General features: G+C 39.3%; 1 long non-coding RNA gene across 1 annotated transcript; it reads right to left on the bottom strand.

Annotated features, from left to right (window-relative positions):
• Positions 1 to 329: 329 nt before the first annotated feature.
• On the bottom strand, positions 330 to 4,358 carry LOC123568064 (uncharacterized). The gene is made up of 3 exons (XR_006691292.2): positions 4,322 to 4,358; positions 2,016 to 2,101; positions 330 to 758 (listed from the first exon to the last, which is right to left on the bottom strand). It is a non-coding gene; the product is annotated as an uncharacterized lncRNA (long non-coding RNA).
• Between the last annotated feature and the right edge of the window lie 1,914 nt (positions 4,359 to 6,272).

Below are 6,272 nucleotides of genomic sequence, written 5' to 3'. Positions count from 1 at the left end.
GTCTCTGGTTGAGCAGAGGGTTGCTTGAGTGAGTTTAGAAGGTGGCATCTGTTTAAGTAACAGATGTCTGTGTCACCAAGGTGCTGTGTTCTCACTTTTTATATTGGGGAAATTGCTGCTGAAGGAGTTTCATTGTTTTTATGCAAATGAAAATATCATATTCTTCTCCTTAAAGGGTTTCTCTTCCTGATGTGGATCCACAACAATCATAAAGGACCTCAGCCTCATCGACTTTTTAAAAATATGTTTTGGAATCTGATAAATTGCTTATGCACTGCCAACTATGCATGAAATGAGATCTGGAATTGCAGACATTCTTGCTCTTTTTTAACAAGACCCCACTGGGTTGAAGCAAATTGTGCAGAGTAAGAGTCAATGCTGACCCTTCTGTGGCACCAAGAGACTGGACCTGGAGAGGCATTCACACCCCTTGAGCTAGCTCTAAGCATGTAGGGGAAAGCTTGCCTTAGGGCATAATATTGACTTTGTTCATTTGGTTCTTGGTTTCTAGAAATTTCTGTTTCCTTTTATTTTTCAGAAGAGGTGAGAGAGAGTGGAGTCATCCAAAAACACCCTTCGAGTAGACACATATAATTAACTATGATAAATATTCTGGGCAACAAAATGAGAAGGAAGCAGGAAGAGCTGTATTTCTGCTCCATAACAAAGTGTGATGACTATCTTGAAGAAAAATACTTGCGCAATTATTTGAGTTTCAGGCTGAACTACTCATTTCTCTTATGGAATGTCAGTTTTATCTGAAAGTATGAAAGAGAGACAAACTATACGAATTCAGAGTTAAGCTTTTAGGATTTGCCATAAAAATGAACAGCATGAGTCTTTCATTTCTAGGAAAATGAGTGATGGTATTTTTTGCCAGCGGTAAAATCCAAACTTTAAGGGAAAATTTGAATTTTGGAAAACTTATTTCCATCACCATGAGCTTACTAGCTTCATAATATTTAGAGTGTTCTCTAATGAAATTGTTGGTATTAATAATGAATGTGATTTTTTGATGTTGTAAAATGAAATGTGTCAATATTTTAAAAACCTGCATAATTCAGTGAACCAATATTTTCCAAGACACCATGATGTTATGAAATTATGCTTGGTTAAAAGATACATTCAAAATACCAAATGGGCTAATGGATTGTAATATAACAGAGTAAGAAAAGCTTATTGATATGGTTTCAGATTCCACACACAACTAACCTTTAAGACACTACTACTTGTTAAGTTTTGGTATACTATCAAAAAAGAATATCTACAATCATCTGAAAAGCTATTAGAATTCTTCTTACTTTTCCATCTGCATATTGGTCTGAGGCCACATTTCCTTCACATATTTTCATAAAACAACATACAGCAGATTGAGCCCAGAAGCAGATATAGAAATCTACATCTACCTATCTCTTTTTTTTTTTTCTTTTTTTTTGAGATGAAGTCTTGCTCTGTTGCCCAAGCTGGAGTGCAGTGGTGTGCAATCTTGGTTCACTGCAACCTCCGCCTCCCAGGTTCCAGCGATTCTCCTGCCTCAGCTCCCAAGTAGCTGGGACTACAGGCACGTGCCACCACACCAGGCTAATTTTTGTATTTTTAGTAGAGATGGGGTTTCACTATATTGGCCAGAATGGTCTCAAACTCCTGACCTCGTGATCTGCCCGTCTAGGCCTCCCAACATGCTGGGATTACAGGCGTGAGCCACCACGCCGGGCCATCTACCTATCTTTTATGAAGCCAAACAGAAACAGGATTTAGGCTCACAGAGGTTCTCAGAGACTAATTATTGAATTGGTTCACTTATTAAAATAAACCTAGAAGATCTTTTACCAATATTCTTTTCTTGTGGACACTGTAGAAATTAAAGTTATTTCAGGAGCTCATGAGGAGTCTCATATTTTTCAAGAAGAAAACTTGATTCTATACCCAGGGAAGTCACGTAGTAGTGGTGAACCCAAGATTCCTAGGCACCAGCTGGCCAGTGCCAGTGAGGTCGAATGAACATTAAGCCTTACCTAGATCATTAAGCCTCACCTGCGCACTTCAGAACCTCAGCATATTCTCTTCAGGGTCTTGCACTCCCTCCATGCCACCAGTGTTTCTGAAACTTTCAAAATGTTTTTCGTTTGTGTTTGTAAGTCAGTTAAGTCTGCTAGGAGTCTGTCCTGCTGCATGTAGCTCAAGGCACAGCTATGTTGTTAATGCTTTCCCTCTGGCTAACTAAAAACCAGATTTTTCTTTTTTAAAAATTGTGGAATCTGATGGGCTTCATGTCATTGCCTTCAAGTGGCGTCAGTCACCATCGCTTGAAGAATGCTGAGAGGATGTTCTTTTACTAGGAGATGGCAGTGCAGTGAGCATCGCAGCAAGGATTATGAGCTATGAAATAAGAAAAGACCAGCTGCTTGTTCAAGACCGTGAGGAAAAAGGAGATGGGTGAAGGTAGCTTCAAAGTAAAACTAGGCACTGGTGGAGGCTGTGTGTAGGATCTAGCTTAGCACTTAGCGACTGGGGGAGGATGTTAGTGGGGAAGTGACGAGGTGAGGAGCTGAACTTCCACAGAGAATATGGCTAAGCTAGAAATCTGGCTTGTGAAAATGTTCTGGTAATGTAAAATTTTTCAACGAAAAATGTGGTTCCCATGACTTCAAGATGTCCCTAAAGTATTTACAAAGCTGGTTAAAGAGGCCGCAGCCCAAGGGTCAGATGCTTCCCCCTTATCAAGGTTTACCTGACAGAAGCCCCATTCCCTCCAACCTTGCCATTCATCAGGAGATAATAAAACAGTGACTGTTTAATGAGTGCCTCTTCCAGGAAAAGAGAGTTGTCCTGAATGAGTGGGAAATTTAAGAAGCAAGTTTGAAATAGGCAAGAATTTCAGAACTCCTAACAGCTGAAAATAGTTGCCAACCCCACTTACCCTGAGTCATATGCCTGATCTGGAGATTGAACCACTTTCTTCTATTTCTCCTATTCTCAATTATCTTTATTTTTAAAATCACATTTGAAGGAAAGAATCTTCTGAAAATCAAAAATCTCAGAAAACATCCCTCAAGCACTTGTGAGCTGCTAGCACTCTTTGTCCCCCAGTGTATGGATAGGTTTTGGGGTAATAAGCTTATTTTAGTAGTTCGATAAATACAATATCCACTATGAAAATAAGTATGACTCAGAGAGTGTTTTATCATAATTAAAAATTATTTTAAATGATCAATGCTAAAATTTATTTGTTTTAGTGTGGACAAATATAATTTGATTAGACCTAATCTTCAGAGATCAATTTTCAGACACTGTGATCAAACTTTTGTGGTGTTCTTTGAATTAGAGGAGGTAGAATACGCCATAAAGCATATCTAAAAAATATGTATAAGTCAGCATTATGGATATAATAACTATCAAGGCAGGTTTGCAGGCTTTGTCTAAAAATAGTGAAGCTCAATTATTATCTTTGCAGTGCCTAGCAGTTTATTATTTGTGGGCAAAGTATTTGTAGATGTCATTAGAATGGCTATTATTAGTTTGGTGATTTCCACAGATAACCTAAAAATGAGAAATAGATATCATAGCAGCTGAGCAGAATGGTAATTGGGGTACCTGGAGACTTTTCTTGCATATCTCCATTAGCAGAATGGAACATTTAAAGGCACACTGCACACTGGGGTGTAGCTCGAGATAGCTGAGTCTCAAAGATGACCCTGAGCTTCTTATGTGGGATGAGGGTGAACATGTGCAATTTGAGTACAATAAAGAACATATGCAACTGTGTTAGAAACACAGAACATGAAACCATTCACTGTTCCTCCCTTATTCCCCCTAAGAGAAAAATGGTAGCTCTCCCCCAGCATCATCTTCAAATCCATTCCATTCCCTTCTCAGCAAAGCAGCCCCTGCTGAATCTTGTCTGGATACTGTGGAGGCAGAAGGTAACAGGGAAGAGTAGAAAGCAAGTTAAAAGGATGTGATGGTGAGAGAAAGAAAAGACCCATGATGGGCCATCATGGTAAGGAGTGTGACTACTTAGAGCAGAAGAAGGCGGCTCAGATTCAGAAGGCAGGTAGCTTGCTGGCTTGAATCAAGCCTAGATCACACTTTCTCTGACCTGAATTAATAAACAGAAGTTTTGCAATAGCCTTGATCATGGATAGCAGATAGATTTCTTCTGGAATACTGGTGGCATTTGATGGGCAATATATCTGGCATACTGTGTTAAAATAGATTTTAAAGCTAAATTTGGGCTGAGGGGGAGAGAAAGTTGTGATTCATTAACAATATCTACCACGGACACAACCAGGGAGATTGCAACATGTGACAGATTTACCACCTCTGCTCCACATGGGTCTGGGTAGCCTGCCAAATGTGTGACTTCTTCTTTCCACATTCTTAGGTTCTAAGGTCACCTTGATGCTTGGTGCCTTTGTCTGTTTTAAGAGGTTGGCATGCGTATGACAATTTTTGCATAAGACTATTGCTATATTTTTCTGTCCTTCCATTTCTAGAAAGCACAGGGGATTCAAGTCTCCATGTTCATTTTCACAGTCCTCTTCATTGATCCTGTTCCCAGAATAATTTTCCTAAGACTATTCCAGAGATGCCTTACATCAGTCTCTGTATTCTTGCAAATGAGTGACAAGGACAAAAATGAAACTATTATGAAAGAGGAAAGACTCAGGAGGATTCTTTCCCTAGACCCTGAGATCCTCACAATAGTTCAAGCGAAATGACAGCCAATGGCTTCCTTATCTGTTTCCTTTGCTTGACCAGCCCCCAGAATGGGAACAGTTGTTCAGGAAATCCACATTAAACATTGCCTGTTCCCTCTATTTATATTGCATTTTAATGTAATTGGTTGCTTTCCCCCATTTGTTTCAGGGTGGTGACACAGCTCTGGGGGCCTAAAGATGATGAAGTGAATGAGGATGGAGAGAGAAAGAGAGTACGCACATGAAAAGCCCTATCAGCAATACTTTTTCTTATTTATAGTGACAACCCCAAGCAAAATATAAAAATATATTTAGAGAGATGACAGCTTTGCTGCTTCTTGATCACAAACCAGCACTTAGGAATTCCCTTTTGTGAGCAGATAAAAAGGGCTGCACCTCGATAAAACAGGGTGAGGAGAAAGGAAAGAGAGAAATTGGATGAAGGGCACTAAGTCCTAGATAAAACCAGTACAAGAACCAATACATTAAATAGAAGGGGGAGCCTCAGAATATTGCCGGTGGGTGCCTTGGACTGAAGATAGACAGAAACCTCCTCCCATCCAGAAATCATAATGCCAAGAAGGCAAGAGGTCTTTAGACTTGCCTTCCAGTCCTTGAATTCGTATTTGACAAATAAAACACTTAGTCTTCAATTTACTCTATTTCAAAATAAAAGAGGGGAAAAAGGTGCACGAAAATATTTAAGAGGGGCATTACTTATTCCTGTGTTAAGAAGAGGCAGTCACAACTTATAAACAAGTCCACCTTTGAACAATTCAACGTAAGTGTGCTCTGTGCAAAGCCCAAGTGGTACAATGATGAGTAAGACACAGACCCTGTTCTTAAGAAAGTCGCAGCAATGGAACTAAAATTTTATTTGAAAGTTAGATTGAAACTTATAATGCCATCTCCATAGAGTTAGTGTTAAACATGACAGTTCGTTTTCAGTTCACAATTCCTTTGTTCCTGAAACATAATTCTGTTATAGTCTGAATGTTTGTGTACCCTGAAATTCATGTTAAAATTCTAACCCCCAGGGTGATGGTGTTAGGAGATGGGGCTTTTGGGAGGTGATTAGGTCATGAGGGTAAAGCCCTCATGAATAGGATTATTGCCCTTATAAAGGGATTCAGAGAGCTACCAGGCTCCTTCTACCATGTGAGGAAGGACATAGCTAGAAAGTGCGGTTTCTATAAATCAGGAGTGTGTCCTAACTAGCCTTGATCATAGACTTTCCAGCCTCCAGAACTGTGAGAAATACATTTCTGCTGTTTACAGGCCACCTATTCAACTTATATGTTGATATACCAGCTCTAACAAGCTAAGATATATTTCTTTTATTTTCTTCCTTTATCTTCAATTTTCATTTTAAGTTCAGAGGTATGTGTGCAGGATGTGCAGGTATGTTACATAGGTAAATGTTTGCCATTTTGCCATGGGGGTTTGCTGCCCAGATCATCTCATCACCTAGGTATTTTCTTTTCTTTTCTTTTCTTTTCTTTCTTTCTTTCTTTCTTTCTTTTTTTTTTTTTTTTTTTTGAGACAGCATCTCACTCTGTCACCCAGGCTGGA

The sequence above is a fragment of the Macaca fascicularis genome, chromosome 12, assembly GCF_037993035.2.
Source record: "Macaca fascicularis isolate 582-1 chromosome 12, T2T-MFA8v1.1".
In the NCBI taxonomy this organism is placed as follows: domain Eukaryota; kingdom Metazoa; phylum Chordata; class Mammalia; order Primates; family Cercopithecidae; genus Macaca; species Macaca fascicularis.
Note: the sequence above shows the minus strand (reverse complement) of the source record. Positions and strands in the feature narration are given on the sequence as shown.